At 44.4% G+C, this 25,472-nt stretch overlaps 1 protein-coding gene and 1 long non-coding RNA gene across 9 annotated transcripts in view; one reads left to right on the top strand and one right to left on the bottom strand.

Annotated features, from left to right (window-relative positions):
- Nucleotides 1-25,472, bottom strand: part of KCNIP1 (potassium voltage-gated channel interacting protein 1) — a 394,968-nt gene that overhangs the window by 54,367 nt on the left and 315,129 nt on the right. The gene's annotated exons all lie outside the window — the stretch shown is intronic.
- The window catches only part of LOC108513609 (uncharacterized), a 96,658-nt gene that overhangs the window by 66,054 nt on the left and 5,132 nt on the right, over nt 1-25,472 (top strand). For 5 of the 6 annotated variants that reach the window (XR_001880956.1, XR_001880955.1, XR_001880953.1 and 2 more), the window contains 4 exons: nt 3,126-3,217; nt 4,591-4,778; nt 17,910-18,121; nt 20,283-21,908. This is a non-coding gene — a long non-coding RNA (uncharacterized LOC108513609). Of the gene's footprint in view, nt 1-3,125; nt 3,228-4,590; nt 4,779-17,909; nt 18,122-20,282; nt 21,909-25,472 lie in introns of all 6 variants that reach the window. The other variant, XR_001880954.1, reaches the window with a different exon arrangement.

Genomic DNA, 25,472 nt, shown 5'->3' with positions numbered 1-25,472 from the left:
TGAACAGAGTCTCCCATATCAAATACACATTAAAAATGGCATTTTGGACCATATGGTAAGGGCTCTAGCATAAGAGCCTATGTGTGGTAAAGACTTAATGGCAGACTACAGATCCCATCTGGAACTGGATTACTTGCTGAGGTACTTGGTGTACAGAACAGAGGGTGAAATTTTAGAGACAAATACCTCCACCTTGCTATTGCTGCATTTTTGGAAATTTTATTTAACTTCTCTAAATCTGTCTTCTTCCTTATATAAAAGGAATCATGATATTTAACTTCAGCATTATTTAAAATGTTTTCCTTAGAGCATTATTTTGAGGTTTATATTAACTCATGTATATAAAAGCACTTAGCACTGTACCTGGCACATTGTAGGTGTTGAATAAATGCTAATTCCCTTCTTTTTCTTCACCTAGAGTTTCTGGAAATAGTTCTCAACATATGTTCTCTACCTTTCACCTTAAATCCCTTCATTGCTATAACATTAGATGAATGATTGATATCCTTTGTGGTAATAAAACAAAACCTGCAATCATGAGAAGTTAAAGCAGGGGAAGGAAGATGGATACTTATGATATAGAAAGGAAGAGCAGGGGAATATTTCTACTGCAACTTTAGCCTTATAAGAAAGTAGGAAGCTTGGCCAGGCATGGTGGCTCCTGCCTGTAATCCCAGCACTTTGGGAGGTCGAGGCGGGTGGATCACGAGGTCAGGAGATCGAGACCATCTTGGCTAACACAGTGAAATGCTGTCTGTACTAAAAATACAAAAAATTAGCTGGGCCTGGTGGCAGGTGCCTGTAGTCCCAGCTACTCAGGAGGCTGAGGCAGGAGAATGGTGGGAACCTGGCAGGCAGAGTTGTCAGTGAGCCGAGACCACGCCACTCAACTCCAGCCTGGGTGACAGAGAGAGACTCCGGAAAGGAAGGAAGGAAGGAAGGAAGGAAAGAAGGAAGTAAATAGGAAGCTGTTGCATTAATGTGCAATCTTAGGGGTAACTGCTCTGAAGCTCTGAGTAGGAATGGAACATGTTCTCTTGAAATCTGGTGGAGAACAGGGGCTCTGCTCAGTTGGTATTGACTGGCAGGTTGAGTTTGGATCTTCAGAAAAGCACATCTAAGGGACCAAGGGCTGGAGCAGACAGAACTAGTCTTCCAGATTGTCAGATTTCAGGTGATTTTAAGAAAGAAAAGTTTTCTGAATGTGCTTCAGCTTTCAAAATCTCAGGGAAGCAGGGCCTTAGGGTCATACAGTCACTAAATTTTAGCTAAAGCTAAAACACATCCTTACATACAGGGCTAACATGCCGAACAGTAAAGTGGAGCTGTTCTGGTTGAAGCAGAGCTGAGGGACTCACAGTCTGACTGCCCGTCTCAACCCACAAAACTGAATTCAAAGGAACCTTTGGATCATTTTAGAATTCCAAGGAACAGAGATCTAAAGTCATAATAAGGAAATTAAGACCCAGAATTTTTTAAAAAATGACTTGACCAACATTAAACCGAGACAGATTACGGATAGAAAGTGGATTTCCTGACTCTTACTCCAGGGCTTACCTCATCTCACACTTCAGTTTCTGGTCTTCCCACTTTCAGCTGATATTTTAGCTAGTCCTTTGTCTACAAATGCATTTCATTATTATGTACGGTTTTGTCACGTGGTGCCCCTTGGAAGAGAAATTCTGTCTACACCATGCAGTGGTGGAAGAACATACATTGAATACACATTATACATACTTTGAATATACACTATTGGAGTTTGATCTTGTTTTATGAGCCCAATTGCTCATGAAATTTGGAATCTTTCCTGGAGCCTAATTTTATGTGACAAAAAACATCTAGACAAACTGTGTTCTATTTGGAACAGTATCTCATAAGAAGGAAAAATAAAACTCTTTGTTTCTTGAGCTCCTTCAACGTTGGAAACCAAATCACTTTCTAATACTAAACAATCGGGTTAACCTGGATTTATAACCCCATTCTCACTAAGAAAGGGAGCTGAAGTCAGAGCTGAGGAGGTGGCTTTGGAATAAGGGTTCTTATAAGGGTTGAGGAAAGAAACCGACATTTATTAAATGTGTTCTAATTCTCAGACACTGTGATTAGCATTTTACAAGGTTTTTACCTCCATATAATTTCCTAAACTTCTTTTAAAAAGTTCATCAACATAATGGCTTTTAAAAGTCATTGGCTTCCATCACAATATACATAGTCACCAGACAGCTTCAGAGAGAATCGTGATGTGTTGTGCTGGCCTCACCCATAGCTAATAATCCATCAAGACTCCCATGCTCATAGGGCCGGAGCAGGAGACCCTAAGTCCCTGACTCCCGCACTCCCCTGGCGCGCCATATTTCAGCACCACGGACAGCGCAGCACTGGGGCTCGACGGGGGAGGCGGGGACCAATACCACGCCGTTTCAGCCCGGCTTTTTCAAATCTCTCGGGTCTCCGCCCTCATTTCCGTGCATTTTCGAAACGACTCTCACAGCTACCGAAGCCGGAAAAAAGCATTCACAGAAAACGGGGAAGCTCCAGGGTTCGCTTACCGTCTGACAAGTCAATCAGCCCGAGGTAGTGCAAAAGTTTCAGGGAGGAGCACACGACCACCACTATTCCCAGTGTCTGGAGTCCTTCGGACTCGCCCTCTGCCCACATCCTCACAGCACCCTGGCGCACCGGCAAGCTCTAGGCGGTCATTCAAAGCCGGAAAACCAGGCTTCCAAGCCTCCCTTCCCGCTGTTCTCCTAAAGTGCACGGTTTATTTTACACCAGTCTCCCTTCCTCTTTCTCCCTCCCTCCCTTCCTTCCACTCCTACCCCTCCCTCCACTTCTCTCCTCCTCCTAGCTGGTAATCTCTATGTTTCATAGTAATATTTGCTTTTATTTCCTCTTTTCCCAAGGCAATTTCTCCAACAGTTTAACCAGTCCCTAATTTGCTAGCTGACTGTGACCATCATGGCAACGTCTCACGGCATATTCTCTTGGCAGCTCAGAGAAAACGTGTGTCAGTGTAGACCATTTCAAAGACATACAGAAAGAGCCCCACTGCTTTAGATCACAGATAGATGGAGAGATGAAAGATACTTTTTCAAAGGGACAACAATTTGTCTTTACTTCCCCAGTGAAAAACCTGACAAGCTGATCTGGAACATATGCAGTCCCTGCTTTGACACAGTGAACTGTCCCTGGAAACTGTACCACCAGGAAAGCTATGGTAAACTGGAGTGCGTCTACAATTATATTTGTCTTTGGGGAGGTTTTATATTAGTATCAGAAATTATTAGATGGGTAGTCAGGCTGGCTAAGTCATCACTGGGCAGCACTGAGTGAGCAAATGTTCTGGAAATGAAAGAAAGAATGAGGAAGAAAAAGAGTGGTGCTGTCGGCATGCCCTAAACTTTTGGGCTCTATGGGGGAACTTTCCCTTCTTCGTACACTGGATTGTCAGCAGTGAGCCTGGTGGGGAAAGGTGCTTGACATGGGGAAAAGGGAAGATTGCACTCTTAGAGTCACAGAGACCTGTCCTTGGGCAAGTTCCTAGATCTCCATGAGGCCCAGTTTCCTCTTCTTAAATAAACTTACCACAAATAAGAGAACCTGTGTAAAGTGTGGAAACAAAGTAGGCACTTCACAAATGCTGCTGTCAGATTTTGAGAATACATTATACTGGCAACATTGTGGAGCAAAGACACTCTCTTGAATCATTGGCAGGAAGGTAAATTCATAAATCAATTGTATATATCCATTTATTCAGAAATTCCACTTGTAAGGATACCTACATATGTGCACCAACATTGCATAATTTGTTTATAACAGTAAAAGACTGAAAGAACTTACATGCTCATCAGTGAGAAAACTGGTTCCATAAATTATAGTGCATACATAAAAGGAGTACCATATAAGCCATTAAAAATAATATGGCACATCCATGTATCTTTTCCTGGAAAGATACTAAAAATATACTATTAAATGAAAAAAAAAAACCCTAAGTTGTTTAGTAGCACTATTACCAATGTTAATGTTACTATTTTAATATTGGAAAGGAACACACAGACACACATGCACACACACATGCACACACACACACACACTGTCTTATCCATAAAATATTTCCAAAAGAATACACTAATAATTGAGCATTTTAGTTGCCTCTGAAGAGAACTGAGGAACTGCGTTCAGAGGGTGACTGTTGCTGAAATTTTCTCCTATGCATGTGTGTAATGGATTCAAAACAACAATAACTAAATGTGAAGGCTGGCCTCTCCTCCCCTTCCTTCTTTGTGAAAAGGGAGACATAGTCTACATATTGGATTGAGACTCGGGAAAATCTTGTCTTCCCTGCTCTGTGTCTCTCAGCTCTGTTCTTTGTGCCAATCTTCATTCTCATTGGTGTGTAGGCAGTGATGCCCTGGGGTCAGCCCGCTGCAGCTTGTGAAAGCTAATTGTTAAATTTTCAGGAAATCAGCAAGGCAGTTGCTAAATCTTTGTTAGCTTGAAATCAGCCATGGTAGGGTGTTGCCACCACAGAAATTAGCAAATGCTACAAATCAGTGTTTCTTCACCTCCCCACTGTCTCTGAATTACCAGGATGCCACGCTACCACTCCAGATTCCATCTGCCCCGGAAGAAAACCTGAGAAATTCACCTGCCCAGAGGTTTTCCTGACTTACTTTGTTTCCTCTCCTCTGGACCCCTAGCAAGTGTAATAATTTTTGGCATTCGCATATCCAGATATGCGGAATTAAATTAGAAGCAGGAAGACTTCTATGTTTCTGGTAAGTCAATACTTTGTTCTCTTGGCTTCTCTTAGCTGTATCTCTTCTAGGTTTCTACTTACTCCTTCCCCTCTCCCTACTGCTTCCTTTACAACAACTCTCTGCCTTATAAAACTCATGCTGTTCTTGATCTTCCCTCCTGTGTATTCTCCCTTTTTGCAAGCTCATATATAATCTAGGCAGAAGCTCTCCTCTCAGCCATTTTCCTGGGCTCCCATCCCAAAATTTCATCTATTGCCCTTTTGTGCTGCATACAAAACATTCCGAGTGAGGTCTCATCAACAGGTAATACTGAGCATCTGTTAGATATAAGGTCAGGTGCCAGGAATTAGACTTAATGCCTTACTGCTTTCTGGTATTTCTGGGAAAGAATGATACAAGAAGGAGGAGTAGTGGTTCCCACTTTCTGCTTTGCTGTTACTGTGTAAAGACTTAAGTTCTTCCAAGAATTCTGACTTCACAGACAATTCCCCTTCTGATTGTCTCCCAATCTTGAACTTTAGGAGCACCTGTGTCTCAGGTGAGCCACCTCAGTGGCAACCAGAAAGACTTACCTACTATTTCCTAGAAATGGTGAGGTGCCACTTCTTATTCCCAATAACGTCAGAAGGAAATCCAGGTCTCATAGCAGTGGGTGTCTGAGTAAGAACCCAAAGTCTACCTGCCTCCAAAGTCTGTGCTGTCCTCATATGTCCCAAGCTGAGTCTGTGATTTGGCATTTGTGAAAGATACATGAATTGTTTATTAGAAAACCTGCCTTCTCAGAGCTTGCAGTGAGCCAAGATCCCACCACTGCACTCCAGCCTGGGCGACAGAGCGAGACTCCATGTCAAAAAAAAAAAAAAAAAAAAAAAAAAGAAAGAAAAGAAAACCTGCCTTCTTCTCACATCCCAATTCCATCAGAGCCACAAGGTTTCTGCACAAATCTCTCTACATGTAACCAGCTTTGAAATCTTTATTGACGTTCCAACCTTCATTTGATGAGAAATGTTTGCTCTAATTGGAGCACTCATGGAATCTACTTCACAAATTGCTTTTTACTATTTCCATATAGAGTGTAAGATGAATATGTTTGTATTGGAGATGTGAGCCTGCATAGATTTTGATATTTCTCTTACTAAATTTGTCCCAAATTACTATTTTTTTTTTTTTTTGGCCAAGAATCTTCACGTTATTGGTCCTCTTCAATTCCTTATCAATACTGATAGGCATTTTTTTCCCCCTCGGGTCCATTTGCCTTAAAGAAACAAAGGTTTGATGATTTGTGAAAAGGTTTCTCTGGGTGAGGATGATGTGTGTTGGGGGTGGGGGGCGTGGGATCGGGGAGGATTAGCTAACCTCATGGACCAGATACCTGACTTTTGGTATGATCCAGACATCATAAAAGACTGGATTCCAATTTAGGTCCTTGCATCTTGACAAATGAATACTGGCCGTGGTCTGTAAGGTCTCCCAGGGGTCTTGGAAACCAAGATGGTCACACTCACAAATGCCAAGCTTTTGACAAACAATTTTAGCTCTGGGTTTGAATTTTAGCTCTGCCACTTACTAGGTGTGTGACCACTATAAGTCATTCAAGCTTTTGGAGCCAGTTTCCTCACCTGGGGATAATATTGATATCCATAGCACAGAGTTGTTACAATAACAAAATGAGATGATGCCATAGACTGCTCAGCACAGTCCCTGATACCCAGTGAATGGCAGTGTGGCACAGACGTCCAGAGCACACTCTCTGGGTCAGAAGCCTATATTGACTGTTAACTCTGCCTCCTACTTAGCTCTGTGACTGTGGTGAGTTACTTAACTTCCCTGGGCCTAAGTTTTCTCACCTCTAAAACAGAGATATTCACAGTGTGTACTTCATAGAGTTGTGAGATTAAGATGAATTAGTAATTATGTGTAGAAAGAATAATGATATTAGTATAATTATTACTATTATTATTAACCATAAGCTCGAGGCAATAATGATCAGCTGGGCCCTATGGACAAGTCACATATTGAGTAGGTATAGTCTGGAGATCTGGATCTGGGGAGAGGTAGGAGTATTATTTCAGGGAGGGGAATCAGACTTCCTCTGGAAATTGCTGGGTGCATGAACTTCAATTCTCCAGCCACAGATCTTTCTTCCAGGTAAATGTTTTCAGCTGAGTGTGATTTGTTTTTGCTTAAACTTCACTTGAGTATCAGCCTCTAGCAGTCACAAAATCAAATGCAATTTTAGCTAGCTACTTCTGCTGCTCTCAGCTTGCTTGTTGCTGTGTAACCTGAAGTAAATGGAGAGGCCCCGTGGTGCAATGTCCCACAAGATCGGAGCAATTCACTTAGTTATCTGAAAACACATGTGCAGTACGACATCCATGTGCCCTTGACTCAACAGGGCTTGCTGCTGCCACGGGGGCTTTCTGACTGGTTCTCCTGGTAAGGTACTCTCTAAACCTCATTTGGACAAACTAATTTGATAGGGGCCTCATTTTCCAGAATGTTCTGCTGCAGTTGGTATTAAAATAATGCCAATAATTGCACTTAAAGTTTTCTTTTCTTTAAAAGGTGCAAAAGAGATTAAAGAACTCCTCAGAGCACCATCTCAGAGCTCCTGATTCTATCAGAAAGCAATTATTTAACCACAAGATGGTTATGGTTCAGAGAGAAAATCATTCCCATTCCCATCACTGACCAAAATGGGAAAATGATTCGTGTGTTCTTTATCTTAGCCTTTATCTTGGTGCCCTTTTGTGGGCACAGGATGGGTTTGTTTAAATTATATAAAGATAACAATTGCACAATAATAATGATATCTCCCTTCCTCCCTCCCTCCCACCTGTAATCCCTTCCCTTCCCTTCCCTTCCCTTCCCTTCCCTTCCCTTCCCTTCCTTTCCTTTCCTTTCCTTTCCTTTCCTCCCTTCCCTTCCTCCCCTTCTCTCCCTGCCCCGCCTCCCTGGTTCCCTCCCTCCCTTTTTCCTTCCTTCCTTCTTTCCTCTTCCTCCCTCCTTTCCTCTCTCTTTTCTTAGATATTCACAGTCCACCCAAGCTCTTGCGCCTGTTGGACACTGCAGATAGATAAAAAGTCTGACCTATTAGGAAGTTCACAAAGTCTAAAATGTCCTTTAGGATTTTCAATTTGCAAAGTTCTGTTTAACCTTTTACATCTATTTGCATGTTGCAGTTTCTCAATAAATATTTGTTGAAAAAATACTATGCCACTCTCCATAATCAACTTTTGAATTAGGATACAGCATTATTTCTGTTTTACAGATAAGAAAATGGGGGCAAAGAGAGGGAAGCTAAATGTCATCAGGATTTTCCATGGAGTGAGCACTGTGCTGGGCTCTGCACAGTTTTCTCCTTTATCTTAATTATTATAACCACTAATGATATTTTTAGTGGTGTCAACTTACAGAGCAATTTTATTTTATTTTCGAGATGGGGTGTTGCTCTGTTGCCAGGCTGGAGTGCATTGGTGTAATCTCAGCTTACTGCAACCCCTGCCTCCCGGGTTCGAGTGATTGCCTTGTCTCAGCCTCCTGAGTAGCTGGGACTACAGGTGCGCGCCACCATGCCCAGCTAATATTTTTGTATTTTTTAGTAGAGACATGGTTTCACCATGTTGGCCAGGGTGGTCTCGAACTCCTGACCTCGTGATCCACCCGCCTTGGCCTCCCAAAGTGGCAGGATTACAGGCGTGAACCACTGCACCCGGCCCTATATATACATATATATTGAGACAGGGTCTCACTCTGTTGCCCAGGCTGGAGTTCAGTGGTGTAATCATGGTTCACCGCAGCCTCAGCACCCTGGGCTCAAGTGATCCCCCCCACCTCAGCCTCCCAAGTAGTTGGAACTAGAGGCACAGGCAGCAAGCCCAACTAATTAAAAAAATTCTAGACATAGATGTCTCACTATATTGCCCAGGCTGGTCTGAAACTCCTGGGCTCAAGCGACCCTCCTGCCTCAGCTCCCAAAGTGTTGGGATTACAGGTGGAAGCCACTGTACCCAGCCCAGAGCAATTTTAGACAGACGCTGGAAGGTTAAAAAACAAAACAAAACAAAAAAACCACAAAAAACCCTCAGCGCATCTAGCTATCAGGCCTTCTTTCAAAATCTATCATCGGGAAGAGGTGTCGTGCTTTAAGCAGCACCTTGTGGAATCCAGCAGGGCTGGCTCTCTATCCCCAGGGTCTCTGTCCCTCAGGAGTTAATTCTCAGTCAGGTCTGCTTATTTGATTTTATTGTCAGCTCCATGGAGACTGGGGAGGAAGGAGGGAAGACAACGGGAGAGAAGCTTCCTGGTTTTCCCCTGGCATTTTAGAAAACCCTCGGAACAATCATTCCAAGCGTTCTGGGAGATCAGTTTTGGGAGGATCTTGACCCCTGCTTCCAGGATTCCGTGTCCTTTGGGATAAATTTCAGAACCTACTCTCCCAAAATTTCAGCCTGCAGGGTCCATTCTTCATTCTCCATCTCATCAACATCCTGTACTAGGGTTCCAAGCTGACAGGTGGAGATGTAGGTCTCTGCTTAAAACAGGCTGGAGAATGGTGATCGATGCCTCCCAGCAGGGAGAAATAATGAGAACATTCATTAATGACTGCACCATGTTCCTGTAGATTGTCAGCACCAGTCATTTTTTGCTTTGAACAAAATGTAACTGTTGTCAATGGAAAGCCATTTGCAAATAAAACCAGTGAGTAATGGCATTTAGATATCCATTGACATGTTTCAATTTTTACCTTCTTTGTCTAGAAGGGATCAGAATTTCAACAGAAATTCCAATTCAATACACACATTTATAATCAAACCTGTGGATGTAACTTAACTATTAAATATTTCCTTTCCTTCCTTCCTTCCTTCCTTCCTTCCTTCCTTCCTTCCTCCCTCCCTTCCATGCTTCCTCATTGCTTTCTTCTTGGGAATAAATTGCCAGGTATGCTGCTAAATCCCCTACAATGCCCAGAACAGCCCCCATCACAATGAAACATCTGTCCCAAGTGTCAGTAGTGCAGAGGTGGAGACAACCCGCTTTAGTGTTTATCCCAGGAATAGAACTGCTGTGTCACAGGATCTATGCACCTTTTACTAAGTATTGCCAAATTGTTTCCCAAAGTTGTTTCACTAATTTACCCCCAACCTAGCAGTATGTGTAAGAGCTCTCACTCACTACCCCCACATCGCCATTTTACAGATTAAAAACCTGAGGCTTTGAAGGGTGTGGAGTAACTTGGACAAGGATATAGAGTGACAAGGACATTAACAAAGCTTTGAGAGTGACATAGACGTTATATCTCCCCATGAGGACACAGCCAAGGAAGAGAAATTCAGTCCTTCCGTATAAGAGATATTTACAAAGTCTTAATTACATACCAGGAACTATACTTTACACATATCTTCTCAAATCTTCCCCCAACTGTACAAGATAGTATCAGAGCCCACTTAATAGCATGGGCTTTGAAGCCAGCCAGAACAGACGTTAGGTCCCAGAGTGGTAATTCACTAGCCCTGTGCCTCAGGAAACTTACTTGAGTTTGCTAAGTTTCAAGTTTCCTCATCTGTGAAACAGGAACCATGGTAGACCTATGTCACTGTATCGTTGTGATAGAGATAATGCAATAGGCCATCCATAAATACTAACTGTCATGGTCATCAGCATCACCACTCTCACTTAAGAGATTGGGAATAGAGCCTCAGAGTTTAAATTGCAAAACGTCGCAGCTAGTAAGTGGTAGAACTAGAGTTTGAACTCGGGTCTGTCTGACTCCAAAGCTCATCTCACTTTAACTGTGTCAAGTTGTTTACCCGAGAGGGGAGGACTCCTAGCCCCATCCCACCAGTTTAGACTAATCAGGGTTGGGTGGGGACAGCATGTATGAATTACTAAAACTCGGGATTCATCAAACACTTTTAAATAACACATTTTCATGGTATCATGAATATTTAGTAACTCAACTAAGTAAAACAAATATTGTCAAGATATCAGTTGCCTGGGGACCTGCCATAATAGATAGTCCGGGATGATCTGTAATTAGAATGTGGACTGCATGAAAATGGCGATTCTACAGATTCTGAAAACAATCTCTTCTCTTACGAATTATAAATATCCCCTTTGCCATATTATTACTATCCATCTGCTTCACCCTTCAAGACAAACCAACTAAAACTTATTGTCTAGGCAAAGATCACAGATTTTGAATTAGTGGTGTCAGAATGAACAATGCTTGCCTTCCTACACCCTGTTTGCAATCAAATCCTCCAATTTCTCCTCTATTTTCTGTCCCCCTCCCTCCTGGGAAGACATTTGTCTTCAGAGGCTGGCAATGAGGCATTTGCCATTAGACACACTATGACATATTTTAAATATGCTCCAAGAAGCCGAGGCTAAATTACACTGGTGAGTTATTAAAAACAGCTCTCAATGCTATTATTATTTATTGCATTTGCAACTTTCAGCAGCAGCTGATTACACTGCTTAATCTTATATTTTTTTAAAATTCCCCGCCCTGAAATTAATTCTCCCCACAATGAATAAGCAAGGTCAGCCACACTGAGCATCCTTTGGAAGCATTTGGATTCTGAGAAGGAATTTGATGGACAGCCCTGGAGCAGAGCCTCAGTTTCTCCAGGGGAAGAAGTCCTTCACTTGAAATATGGACATCTCTTTTCTGAACCCCTTAGAGAGGGAGTTCTCCAAATCACAGGTCTCACCATGCCAGTCCCTTCCATGCTGTCTCTACAGCTGCCGTATGTTGCTGTCATTGAAAGACCTCTGTGATCTGGCCCCTGCCTCCCTCCCCAGCCTCATCTCTCATAGCCCGATGTCCTCATCCAGGACTCAGTCCTTGAAGTGACTTGCATTTTGTTTCCAGTGCCAGGTTCTGCGCTCTGAAGCTTTGCATATGCTGGTCCTCTCACCTGAAGTTCTGCCTCCACCCTTATTTTCTTGGCCAATACCTTTTCCTTCCAGAAGCAGCTTAGGGAATATCTCCTTAGTGAAGCCTCCAGTGAGGAATAGAAGGATTTCTTCTCCACATCCATAAAATCGCACTCCTCCATCTATTGTAGCACTCAGCACACTGTATTGTCACTGTGTATTTGTGTCTCTTTTTTGTTATATTGTGAACTGCTTGAGAGCAACTGTAGTTTACTGTCTAAGCTTTACTGTCGAAGCTCCCAGCATAGGCCCAGCACAAAGAAAGTGCTTTGAGAGTTAAGAGATGAAAAATAGAAGTAGTGTAGTAGTGCAGGAAGAGCCAAAGCTCTTGAATGAGGCATTTGTTCATTCACTCATTCATTTATTCGGCAAATATTTATTAAGCATCTATTATGAGCCAGGCTCTATGCTAAGGACTAGGGACACAATGATTAAAAATAAATGGTTCTTATGCTAATGGCGTAATGAGGGAGACAGATGTAACTCAAATAATAGCATAAGTGTATCATACAAGCCGTGATTAGTGCCATAAAGGAAAACTGCCCAGGGCCATGACAGCATAAAGATAAGGCCCAACCCAGGCTGGAGTTTGTATAGCAAGTTTCATCAGGGCTGCCCTCCTTGAGGAAGTGATGCTTTAGCTAAGAGCTGAAGGAGGAATAGCCATTAACTAGGTGGTAGGTTGGGCAAGAACATTTAAAGCAAAAGAGACAGCAAGTGTAAAGGTTCTGAGGGCTGTGGGGGCCTAACTGCTGAAGAGGTGTGTAGGAATGAAGCAAAGGTCAGTACTAGGACCGGGGAACAGGTGAGGGTGGAGGTGGTGTGCGACAGATCAGGTTGGGAGACACCCAGGGGCCAGGCCATGCAGAATATTGTAGACTGTGTTAAGGATTTGTCTAGCCTGGCCACAGTGGGTTTTAAGCAAAGGAACAACATTTTGAGTGTGTATGTGTGTGTGTTTTAAACCATCTGCAATGGAGAGAACAGAATGGGGGATAAGGTACACAGAGATTGTGGGGTATGAACTTCCAGACTGCCTCAGAAGACACAGTGTCAAGGTGGTGTTAATGCCTAAAGGACCACAGGGAGGTGGGGAGACTTCCAGAGGTCCTCAAGGAGATACCTGGACCATGTGTCAGGTTCACAGGCCTGCTCCAGATGTCCTCTTCTTTTTTGAATTTTTTTTATTTTTTGAGACAGAGTCTCACTCTGTCGCCCAGGCTGGAGTGCAATGGCGTGATCTCAGCTCACTGCAACCTCCACCTCCCAGGCTCAAGCGATTCTCCTGCCTCAGCTTCCCAAGTAGCTAGGATTACAGGTGTGCTGCATTTTTGTATTTTAATAGAGAAGGGGTTTCACCATGTTGCCCAGGGTGGTCTCGAACTCCTAAGCTCAGGCGATCCACCACTTTGGCCTCCCAAAGTGCTGGGATTACAGGCATGAGCCATCATGCCTGGCCCAAGATGTTCTCTTCCAAAGCAGAAGCTCCTGCTGGGGGAGGCTCAGCCTTACCTGGGTTAACCAAACTGGTGCAGGGAGAAGGGGCTCTGCTTTAGAGCAGAGCTCCCAGGGAAACTGAGCTCAGGCCAATTCTATAATTTATAGTTTATGCCTCTAGGGGAGTGAGGTCAGAGAACTGAACCCTTACCTGTAAGTTCTTGCCCTAATTTCTAAGTCCTTGGAAGGGTTAGGTTAGCCCATCCTAGGCTTAATTTGCTACCTTAGAAAGAATCAGACCATGGGAGGTCATCTGCTTCATCGTTCAATTTCATCCAACAATTCATTCATCCATCTCTCCCTTCGTCCATCTGCCCATCCATCCATCTATTCATCCATCCATCCATGCATTCATCCAACAAATATTCACTGAGAAAATATTAAAGGATGGTCTAGAACCTGGCCTTTCCATCCTCAATATAGTATGTGTTCTGTGCTGGTCCACATCTGCCCAATTTGACTTAGTGTTTTTCCGCTATAGGTAAGGGATGAAGTCTGGCCCAGACTCTGTCAAAAAAGTTTGTTCTTTCAGTTCTCTGGTTGCTGAATTGGAGCCCCAGGCAAACCCTGCATTCTTCTCTCCTGATTTAATTGTTTCATTATTTTAAACTTTTGTAGATAAGGGAATAAAAAAGTCAGTGGAATATTGTATTCATCACATTGAAATTAATATGCTTCATTACCACAAAGACAAGGAGTATGGTTGTAATATTTTCTCAAAACTTTTAATTGAACAGAGCATGGGAGGGGGAAAAGCGAAAATGGAAACCACCAAGCTAGGATGTTGTTTTTCACTTTCTCAAAATGTGCGCTGTTTGTGATCCACTCATCTCATTAGTGTTAATTATGACCTAAAATAAAATGGCATTTAACACTGTGCTGAGACTTTAATTAAAGCCAAACCTTCATACCCAGGAACTCTCCGAAGTCCAAGATAGTTACTCTAAAATGGTATAACCTTCTGCTGAGCCAGCGGTATCCACACACTCACTCCATCCCCTGCTGCTGGAAGCCCGATACTTCAATCCATCCACCATCCATCCATTCTTTCAACAAATTAATTTAAGGTAGTTCTGGGGAAAGAAAATGAATATTTATTAAATATCACTCTATTACTTTAAATACATTCTTTGTAACCTAATGTAGCACCAAGGACCTAGGAATATTCAAGTAAGGACAGTGAGTAGTAGTGTATGCATTATCTCATTTAATCTTCAAAAGAGTCTCATGAAGTAAGGACAAATTATTCTATTTATTTTATCAGAGGTGAAACTGAGGTTCAGAGAGGTTTAAAAACTTGCCATAAATCATATTCATGGCATGTTTTCCTGCTTTGCACTGCTGAGCTAGAAAGAGTAATCTGAATTATCTAAATGTATTCATTCATTCGTTCATTCATTCATTCATTTAATAGAGATTGTACACTATGTGTCAGATCTATGCTAGGGGCTAGAGAGACCCCAGTCCCTTTATTCACATGTTCAGTGAAGTGGGCGGACAATTGGTAGAGATGACAAGACTGTGATGAGAAAGAGAAGCAGGAGGGCTGTGGGGCTAGGATGCAGGGACAACCAGCCCAGTCTGGGAATCCAGGAAGGGTTCCCCAAGAAGGTAAGAATACTGGAACAATTTTATCCATAATTCCTACAGAAGGACCCACCCAGAGGGTGGCCTAGTGATTCTTTCAGAGATTATGGCAACCACAAAACCAGGTTCCCAGAAGCAAGCATGGTGCAGGGCCCATCCAGCCAGACTGCAGGTAGCCTGTGCCTGGGAACCACCTCCAGAAAGCATGCTAATGACTGACCCCAGTCATCTGGGCTTCCTGGCATCAGAATCTGTGGATAATACTGAAACATTAGTGTCTCAAACAGATTAGGCACTAGTAAGGAGTGGCACACCCCTCCTCCCACATCATGGGTTCTCAACTCTTGTCTGGTTTCTGAGTTCTGGAACCTGAGCCAACCATTTCAGCTGCACTGGGCTCCTCCTCTGTACGCCAATCTCTTTATTTGAAGGAAAAGTAAATGCAAGAGAGCAATTACTGATCTGGTCAATAATTCAGAGATTTCTAGGGCTGACATGGTGCTGGAACAACCAACCTGCTCATTGACAGAGGAGGAGGCTGTGGCCCAGACCAGGCAAGCCACCTGTCCCATGTCATACAGCAGAACCAGCCCAGGACTCCTGACTCGAGTCTGGTGGTAATTCCTTTGTCCTAGCAGGGACCAGTGGAGAACCTTTTAGGAGAGGTCGGGATGCTGAAGAAAATGATTCTTGCCCATAGATTAGCTTCCTGTTTACCAAACTTTGCCTCCCCTCCTTACCTGCCCTCCCTGGCCAGGAGCCTGGCTGCACAGCTACTCTTATTTCTGCCTGTGACTTGCGCATCAGCTCAATACTTAATCTCTTAGAGAGTTCTCCTTTCAAGCTTCATCCACAGGGAAAAGGGACGCAGTTTCAAGGAAAAGTGCATATTGCATTTCTGCAGCCCCACATCTACTACCTGTGATTTCCTATAGGGATAAAACCTGTGAATCAAAGTGGCCAGTGTGACCTTTGGATAATCCCTCAGTCACTGTGATTGGTTTGGGGATGGACATATGAGCCCATCAGAGCCAATGAGATTCTGTAAAATGTTGAAGTTCAGTTACATGAGCCAATACATTCCCTTTTGTTTAAGTGATTCTGGGTTGGCTTTCCTGGTTCTTGCAACCTAAAGAGTCCTGAATGATGAAGTAATAAAAACAGTAACTCGAGTAATATTAATTGGTTGCTTACTCTGGGCTAGGTACTGTGTCAAGTTCTTCCATTTGTGAACTTATTTGACATTCCCAGCATCTTTATGGGATATTCAATATTGTTGTCCTTACATTGTGCCTAGTGAGGTTAAAATAACTCAGACTGCTGCCCAGCAGGTAAGTGATGAAGCTGGGCTTTGAACCTGAGCAGCCTGGCTCTAGAGCTCATGTTCTCAACCACAGTGCAATACTGCCCCTCAGCACATACTCTTTTCAGCTAGAGCCCCAGTAAGCTTCTCTTCCATTTGCTGATCTGGTAGAGACACAGTTCCCAACTCAGTCAAATTCTCAAGAAGGACCAGATGAATTTCATTAGGTCTCCAAGGAGAAGGCAGTTTGCTTGTGGAAATTCATCCCTCCCAGGCACCTGTCTACCACACTATGCCTGAACTTCTATCATTAGATATGTGTATCTTCGGATTGCTAATAGTAATTACAGTTATAATACTGACAGTTTTTACTTTTTTTTTGAGACGGAGTTTCACTCTTGTTGCCCAGGCTGGAGAGCAATGGCATGATCTCGGTTCACCACAACCTCTGCCTCCTGGGTTCAAGCGATTCTCCTGCCTCAGCCTCCTGAGTAGCAGGGATTACAGGCACCTGTCACCACACCCAGCTTATTTTCTGTTTTTAATAGAGAGGAGGTTTCTCCGTGTTGGTCAGGCAGGTCTCGAACTCCTGAACTCACGATCCACCCGCTCGGCCTCCCAAAGTGCTGGGATTACAGGCATGAGCCACTGCACCTGGCCGATAGTTTTCACTTTTTAAGATACCTGTTTCTTACCAGGCCTTTCTTTGAGCACTTTGTATATATTATCTCATTTACTTCATAGAGAAGAGGAAAATGAGGTCAACTATCATGTTGGAAGTCATAGAACAATGATGTATTCACTTCCTCAGAGTCTGCTGGAGGACACACCCTGGCTCCTGGCCTCTTGGGCCTGCAGTCTCCTGGAGGGAGAAGCAGGCAGGGGCTCAGTGAGCAGACCACCTGAGGATGGCCAAATGGAATCGCTGCTGCAACCACAGATGCTGGGGCAGAGAGGCAAATCAGGCCCCTTGGTCTGGCAGAGATCAAGAGTGAAAGCACAGACTTCTTAAGAGCCAGCAACTAGCAAAAAGTCCAGATGAAAGTACCCCAAAATGTTGATGCTGGATTTCTTTGCCATTTGGGTTATTTGGGATATTTATTTTCATTCTTTCATATCTTTGCTATATTTTATGCAATGACCTGACTTACCCTTATAATTATAAAGAAAACAAAACAAAACAAAATGACAGCCCATTATGAAAATTATAGTAGGAACCGGTAATAAAAGAAATCAGAGATTCTTGGAGGTTCCTTGGAGTGGCTCCAGGGCCAGGGCAGGAGATGCTCAAAGTGAGCCTAACCATCTTTTGCTGCCAACAGTGAAGAAGTGCACACACACACACACACACACACACACTCAAACACACACAAAACCCAAACCCCTCAATGATAGGGACATAGGAGCCAACTGCAGGAGCCCCCAGTAGCCAAAGATGGAATAATTTGAGCAACAAAAGAAGTAAAATACGATTGGATTATAACCCAAAGTGTCAACACAAATATCCATGAGCTCATATTATTATAAACAAACCTCTTATGCAGAATAATTCCCAATAATTCATGAAGATGGTTCATCCTCAAAGAGGGTCTATAACTTTCACTCCTTCAGTGTGAGTTGCACACAGTGACTTCCTTCCAAAGAGCCAAGAGAGGAAGAGAGGAAAATGATTTCACAGCAGAGAAACCTGACAAACACGACCTTAGCCAGGTGATCGAGGTCACCATCAGCAGTGGTAGGTTGTGTTGATAGCATGCACTCTTCAAATGATGTGATGTGAATGACACTTTACCTCTGTGCTCTTCCTCCCCAAACCCCAGTGCAATCATCAGAAAAGCTTCAGATGAGACCCAGTTGAGGGACATTCTACAGACATCTGCCCAATATCTCCTTAACATTGTCAAGGTCACCAAAACAGGGAAGCCTAAGAAACGGTCACAGCCAAGAGGAGTCTAAGGAGACACGCCTACTAAATGGAATGTGGGATCCTGAACTAGAAAAAGGACTTCAAGTAAAAACTCAGGAAGTCTGAGTTAAGTATTGACTTGAGCAAATAATAACATTGCAACATTGGTCCATTAGTGGTGACAGTGTTAACCTAAGCTGTTACCAACGGGGGTTGCCAGGTGTGTAGGATGTGGGAACTCTCTTACTATCTTTGAAGTTTTTCTGTAACTATAATTTCAAACTATTCTAAAATGAAAAGTTTGTTCTGAAAAGCTAGATAGGAACAGAGCATGGCAGGAGAAACAGGCATATTACAAAGGCTTGGGATGATCTCTCAGGTCAGCTGAAAAAATGGTTTAACCCCCAGTGACTCTTTGACTTTTTTTCCAGAAAAAAAAAATCTGGATTTCTGTAAATAAATCTGTCTGCTGGACTGGAAGGGGACAAGGTTATTGTACCTAACTGGCCTTCCCCAAATCCCACAGGGGCCTCATGGCAGTTAGATTCATTAATTCAGCATTTTCTAATGATTAAAACTGATCAATAAGCCACTGGGTCTGTTCTTTAAATCAATTGCCCCATTAATGAGAATGAAAGCACCATTTTATTACGCAAGCCCTGGCCCTTTTGCAGAAAAGGCTTCTGGGGGTTCGGGCTTCCATTCCCTGTGCTGTGTATTAGGTTAATTACTCTCCCACTCAGGTCTTCCAAGCCTGATGCCTGTGACTTGGAACAAAATGAGCTGAAGGGAAAGACTTCTAGAAAAATGGGTTAGAGGCTTTCACTGAGTGAGACACTCAGTTAGTTCAGGAGTCAACTAAATTTTACCAAGGATCTTCTGAGTGCTCGGGCTGCTGCTCAAATGCTACCTCTGTAGAGAGACCTCCCTTTACCACCTTGTCTAAAACATCAATCCCCCCATGCTCTCTTGCCCCTGCTTTAGTTTTCTTTGCAGTGTTTATCACTACTAGATGTTATATTTAACTGTTTGTTTGTCTTTTTGCTTTGCTCCCCACTAAACTGAAAACCTCTTGAGGGCAGGGCACCTTGTCTGCCTTGTTCATCCCCAAAATATAACCAATAGGAGATCTCAATAAATAGTTTTGAATAAAAGAATGCAGAGGGCCGGGCGTGGTGGCTCATGCCTGTAATTCTAGCACTTTGGAAGGCTGAGGCGGGTGGATTACCTGAGCTCAGGAGTTCGAGACCAGCCTGGTCAACACGGTGAAACCCTGTCTTTACTAAATACTCAGGGTACAGAAATGAATGGGACCCAGACTCTACCCTCCTAGATCTTATAGGGTAGTGGGGAGATGAGTACTTGAACAAGGTGGAATTACAATGCAGAGAGGGAAATGCTAGGGAGGGGGCCAGTGAGAATTGAAGAGGGGAACTGAGCCTGTTTTGAGAGGTTAGGAAAGCCTTCCTAGGAGAAGGGATATCTAAGATGACCTGCAGGTAGAGCAGACATGTGCCGGAAGAAAAGAAGAGAAACAGAGCTGTTCAGGCACAGAGTGTAGGATGTGCAAGAGTGGATGGGGGTGCAGGAAGAGGAGCCCATCGGTCGGCATGGCCAGAACACAGAGTATAGGAGGAGTCACAGGATGAGGCTAGAGACATGGGCGGGGCAGATCACAAGGCCTTGGCAGTGTCTGGCTAACACTGAGGATGGGATCCGGGAGGTGGTGGGGACCTGTGGGAGAAAGTGGCATGGTCAAATTTGTCTTAGAAATATGACTTTGTTTGGAGTGTGTGGACAGGATTGGAGGAGAGTACAGACAGGGTTGAAGGAGGGTGTAGATAGGATTGGAGGAGAGTATAGAAAGGGTGGTGGAAGGGAGTGTACACAGGGCTGGAGGAGGGGGCAGGAGTGAAGGCACAGGTCAGCTGGGAGCAGTGCAGAGATCCGTGAGACACGATGGTAAAGCTGCTGGGCCATGGTATGTGGGAAGGAGAGGAGAGAGATGTAGGTGCAGACTCTCAGAGGGCAGGATAAACAGGACTTGACTGATTAGGGATGTAGGGGAGGAAATGTCAAGGTTGACTCCCAGGGCTCTGGTTTGGGGACCAGGATGTGGGTGGAGCAATTCCCTGAGTGGGGAACATTGGGGCAGGACAGACTGTAAGATGACCTAAGGGTGAATTTAGTTATATTTCTCAGGCAAGGGGCCTTTGATGAGAAATCCAGAACATTCTCTTTCTGTTCTTCTAACTCTGGCAATGCCCAAACTCCTTGTCTTCTGTAGGAGAAACCCTGGATTCGGGCTAAAATCCCCTTGGCTGGCCTGGTGTAGCTGCTGGGGGAGAGGCAGCTGGGTGGAGACGAAGCCCAGGCACCCTCCTTTCTCCTGCTGAAACCCAGTATGCACCAGCTTCAGCATGGTGGGAGAGCAGCCTCTGTCTATGGGACTCCAGCAAGTCCAAGTTGGAATAAGCAAGTGTGGGATGATTTAAAGGCTGGGACTTTAAAGTCAAATACCACAGAATTTCAGTCTGGCTCAGCTATTTAGCAACTATGTGACCATGGACAAGTCATTCTGAGACTCAGGTCTCAGTCTGCCAAATGGAGCTGACATATTCCCTCGAGAGTCGTTGAGAGGATCAGAACCAACACCTGAGCCAGGATGATCTGAAATACCACATAGTGCTTCTTTTCCCAGTGTCTTCTTCCCTATCCCCTATCCCTGATTCAAGAAGTGGTGAGATGGCCTCTCCCAGGTGTCCTCAGGGAAGCTTTTAGGCAAATGCCAAGAAAAAGAGAAGAGCACCTATGAGCCCAGTTTTTGAGTTTTAAGGAAGACTTTTCAACTCCCATTCTTGGCTTTCCAAAGCCCAGTCCTTGAAATGCTCAAGCAATAAGTTGGATGCCTTAACCAACAGATCTTGAAGAATATGTGAGGGTGTGTGGGATAGGTTTCTCTCCAGGGAGTAGAGGAAGAGTCTCTGGGCTGGAGGGAAAGGAGGATAGACAGAGGAGGAACAAAAGACTCAAATGCTGAGAGTGTTTCTGACTCCACTCTCTCTAGGACCAGGCGAGGGCTTTTGCCCATGATCTTGTGATGACAGAACCTAAGCTTTTAAGTAGGCTTTGAGAGTCAGGACAAGTGGGCTTGGTGTCTCTTCCTAGATGTAGCTTGGGGAGGTGGCAAAGCTTCTGGCTCTCCTCTACTCCAGGACTGTTTGGTGGCAGGAAGACAGGAAAGGCCCCAGTTCTCAGATTGGAGAGGAGACTCTTCGGGAGATTAGCATCTCCTGGAGAAGGACGAGCAGGGACCTGGGCAGTCTTGGAAAGGTCTTGCGGTTCAACATGGAGGAAATGGGATGCTCTGGTAAATTCAGGGCTGCAGACAGAGGAAATGTGGTTCCAGCACAGCCTTCAGTGACAAAGAGTCATTCCTCCCCCAGGTAGCTCTTTCCTCACCAGTGCCAGGACACCTTGTAAATTCTCTAGTGGGAAGAGAAGGGAAAGAACACCCTACATAGACTGCAAACTCTTTGCACTGGCTGAGCTTACCCCAAATAAACTAAAACTAAAATATCCATGCCCAGCAGAATGAGGACCCAAGAAAGAAGTCAAGTTCAGTTACAGAAAAATAGAAACTACCTTTCTGCAATACCTGGACTGGATGCCTGAAGTCTGCTACCTACAGTGTGTCTACATTCAGTAAATGCTGGCTATGGTCATTTGATAGTGGATTAGTGTCTTCCCCTGACTGGAGTGCAGACGGCAAGAAGGAGCCCCCACTGTGTCTACAGCCAGGCCTGGAGACAAGGAGTGACTGCTGGATTGTGCTCAAGCCTTGCAAGGAAAGGTCTGTGTTGTACACATTGAGAGGAGAACCAAGAAGTAGAAATTGATGTTGGAAAGACATGTGAGTTCCTCCTGGGCAGGTTGGGGTCTGATTCCTCTTGCAATCTGTGGCATTCAGCACAGCCTCAATATCCAATATATATTTGTGGGTTCAAAAATGAGCATGTGCTGAATGAATGAATGAGTGGGTAGGTGTGAACCATATGCTTTTATGTTGAATTGCAGCGATGAGAAGGGTATAATATGGGGCTGGGGGAGCAGTAGCCCATGTGTCCTTTTGGCCTCAGCCCCTTTGTTCTCCTGGAGATCAGGCAAGTCCTCTGCTGGGTCAGGAATGCAGCTGCTGAAGGCCCCAGGGGAGGTGCAGAACTCGCATCTAACCTCACTGCTTGTGATCTGAAGACCTCTGCTCCTGTTCACCCAAACAAACCATGGATGGCAGCATCTTTGGGATTCCCCAACTCCTAGAACTGTGGAGATGGCAAGGGTCTCAGATGCCATCTAACATCACTCTCTCATTTTGCAGGCCAGGAAATGTCAGACCTACTTTGGCCAAAGTCAGACAGGAAACTGTGATGGATGTGACATTCTGAGTCACGCATGTCAATGTACATGCAGAAACACATACCCACGTGTCCCCACATGCACTGCAGTGGAACACACAGACCCCTGTGTGGGCCCCCCAACATGTGCTTCCCATCATGAATGCCCTCAAATGTGGAACTCAAGCCCCGCCTATCCTCTCCTTTGAGCTCCAGACTCAGGCCGTCAGCCGTCTCCTCAACCTTTCCACCTGGGTGGCTGACAGGGTGCTCAAACATATCAGGTCCCAAACCAAACCCTTGATTTCTGTCTCACCAAATGCCCCTGAACAGATCTTCCAGGAAATGCCCATTCTATGACATCAGCCACCTAGGTGTCATCTGAGAGCGTTCTCCTTCCTCACCCGTCCAGTCCCCAGGGAAATCCTCTGCAGACCCCATTGGCTCCATCTCTGAGATAGATCCCAAACCTCAACTTGTTAATCTCACTGGTTCTTTTGCCACGTGAGCTTTCTCTGTGAACAGCGAGTCCATGCTGGCTCCTGTCCAGGACACACAGCAGTAAAGGCATAAGAGTGGCCAAGGACAAGTCTCCTGAGCTCTGCTGGGCACAGAAGGAGGGATAGACTGGGCACAGCGGGAGGGTCGGGGAGTCCCACTGGTCAGGAGCCTGGAGCTCCACCTTGGTGGGACTCTGGGGCCATTTGACAAGAAGAAGGAGAGGACCCATCCCTTTCTTCCCATGTCGCTAGAGGCAGACACTAAGCCCAGGGTTGAAATCCACAAATGGGTGAGACAGGAACATGGGACAGGCCTGGAGTCCTGGTCTCCCCTCACCTTAGGTCTTCAGCTGCCACCCAGCTAGTTGGGGAAGGACATAGGAACAAATATCATTAGCTGGGTGTCTCCTGGCAGAAACCATAAATCACAAAAAGTGTTATGCTCCAAATCCAGACTGGCACAGCACTGTGATTTACTTTAAGTAGACAAATGAATGTTTTTTATAAAAATCATTCTCCTTTAAATATTAAGGGGGAAAAGTTTTCCATTTTCTTCGGTATGGTTTTATTATATCTTGAGGGCAAAGACTTCCAATTTCAAAATGGAAATCAATGAGAAACATGATTGAATTTAGGAAACATGGTTTTACAGCCAACAGTTTTGGGCTGTGCCAGAAGTTCTGAAGGCTATAACTATATCTATAATTCATACTAATATTTTGAGGATTTGAAAAGCAGCTGGGTCTTAGTTTCCTGAGAAGCTAACTTCAAGTTGGTAATGTCCTATGTTCTTTGGGAGCCAGAGATACCTTTAGACGAGCTTATTTCCTTGCATCTTTCTTCATGCTCCTCCCACCTCTGTGGGCCATGGGAACCGTTAGATGGGCTAATGTGCCTAAGAAAATAGGCCAGAATAAGCAATAAATGGCAGCTCTTATGATCATTCTACTCCTGGAAGGAGCTCAAAGGAGCCAGGAAAAAATTCAGGGGCCTATCAGGAGATGAACGGTGGAGATCTGAGGACACAGAAGCAGTTCTATTAAAATAATGCCAAAACTGAAATTACTTTTGCACCCACCTAATAATAGTCAAAGGTCTCATCTCAAAGTTAGGGTTCTGAGAGAAGATGAAAACACAGGACAAGAAAGCAAGGAGTCTTGTTCCAAGCCTGGTTCCAGATAAAAAGCAGAGTATTCCTGAGCTGTGCATGTTAACTCCTCACTGCCTCCGCAAATTTTTAAAATTTTGGATCTGCAAGATTCTGGGAAGTCCTGAGGAAAGATCTCTCTATAGAAAGAAGGAGAAAGGGAGAAAGGAAGGAGAGACTCTGCCAAAAAGTGTTAATGATGCTTCTCTCCATGCGGTAGGAATTCAGGCGATGTGGTTTTTCTTCTTTCTAGTCGCTGTATTTCTCAAATTTTCCATAGCAGACATATATTGCATTTACAATAAAGGCCAAGATTCCTGCACTGTCCCTTGTATTTCCCCCTACTCCCACCCATGCCTTTGTCATGAGTCCCTCTGAAGTATCCTAATTTGGGTGTCCCTCTGTTTCTTGTGGGGATCCTGACACACACCCACCATGAATGGAAGGTAATTGTGACCATGAAGAGAGCAAAGCAAAATGATACTGTGAAGTCCTAGTGAGAGGCGGCTGCTTTCCAAAGGCTCTTGGGACAATGCCCACCTACTTTGGGTTAAAAAAAAAAGAAAGTGATCAGAGAAGACTAGCTCATTATTAGACAAGCATTAAAGTCACACAGGCAAGAAGTACCACTTGGTCCTCGAGCAGTCAGGACTGAGAGGCTAGAAATGGAGTCCCTCAGTGCCTATCTTAATGCTTTTGATGCTGGGCCCAAGGACTACCGACATAAGCTCACAAACCAGAAGCCCCATGACTTTGGAAACTTCGACTTAGATGGCTGCTTGTGATCTGTCACCTGTGAGGCTGTCTCAGTTTCTAGGCTCCCAAACCCCCGACAGGAGCCTGAGAATGGTTATATGTTCAGACCCGTTGTGGAAAACATGGCTGTCTTGGGAATTTGGGACTGGTGCAGTCTTTGCAGTGATCGTCTCAAATGCAAATCTGATGGAGTCATTTGCCTCCTTTGATTTCTTCTTCCATTCTCTTGCTCACTCACCTCATGCTCCTGCTGTGGCCTGGATGCTGTGCTAGACTCTGTAGCTTCAGTGGTTCACAAGACAGACCCTTCCTCTGCTGCTCACCACCGGCAGGAAGGGCAGGTCTGTACACACGATGAGATCTGTGTGATCCTCCCCTCTCCCTCTGCCTCCAAAACTCATCTGCCATCTCTAGGAAAAGCAATCTCTATGAGTTTTAGTTTGAATACTTGTCCCCTCAAAAACTCATGTTGAAACTCAATCTCCAATGTGGCAGTATTGCGAGGTAGAACCTTCACAAGGTAAATCTATTCATGAGTTAATGATTTAATGGATTATTTGTGGAGTGGGACTGGCGGCTTTTTAGGAGAAACCTGAGCTAGCACACTCAGCCCCCTCAACATATGATGCCCTATGCTCCTTTGGGACTATGCAGAGAGTACCTGCCCCTAGCAAGAAGGG

Source organism: Rhinopithecus bieti, unplaced genomic scaffold (assembly GCF_001698545.2).
Source record: "Rhinopithecus bieti isolate Rb0 unplaced genomic scaffold, ASM169854v2 scaffold_30732, whole genome shotgun sequence".
Taxonomy (NCBI): Eukaryota; Metazoa; Chordata; class Mammalia; order Primates; family Cercopithecidae; genus Rhinopithecus; species Rhinopithecus bieti.
The sequence above is the reverse complement of the archived record's forward strand: the minus strand, read 5'-3'. Positions and strand labels throughout refer to the sequence as shown.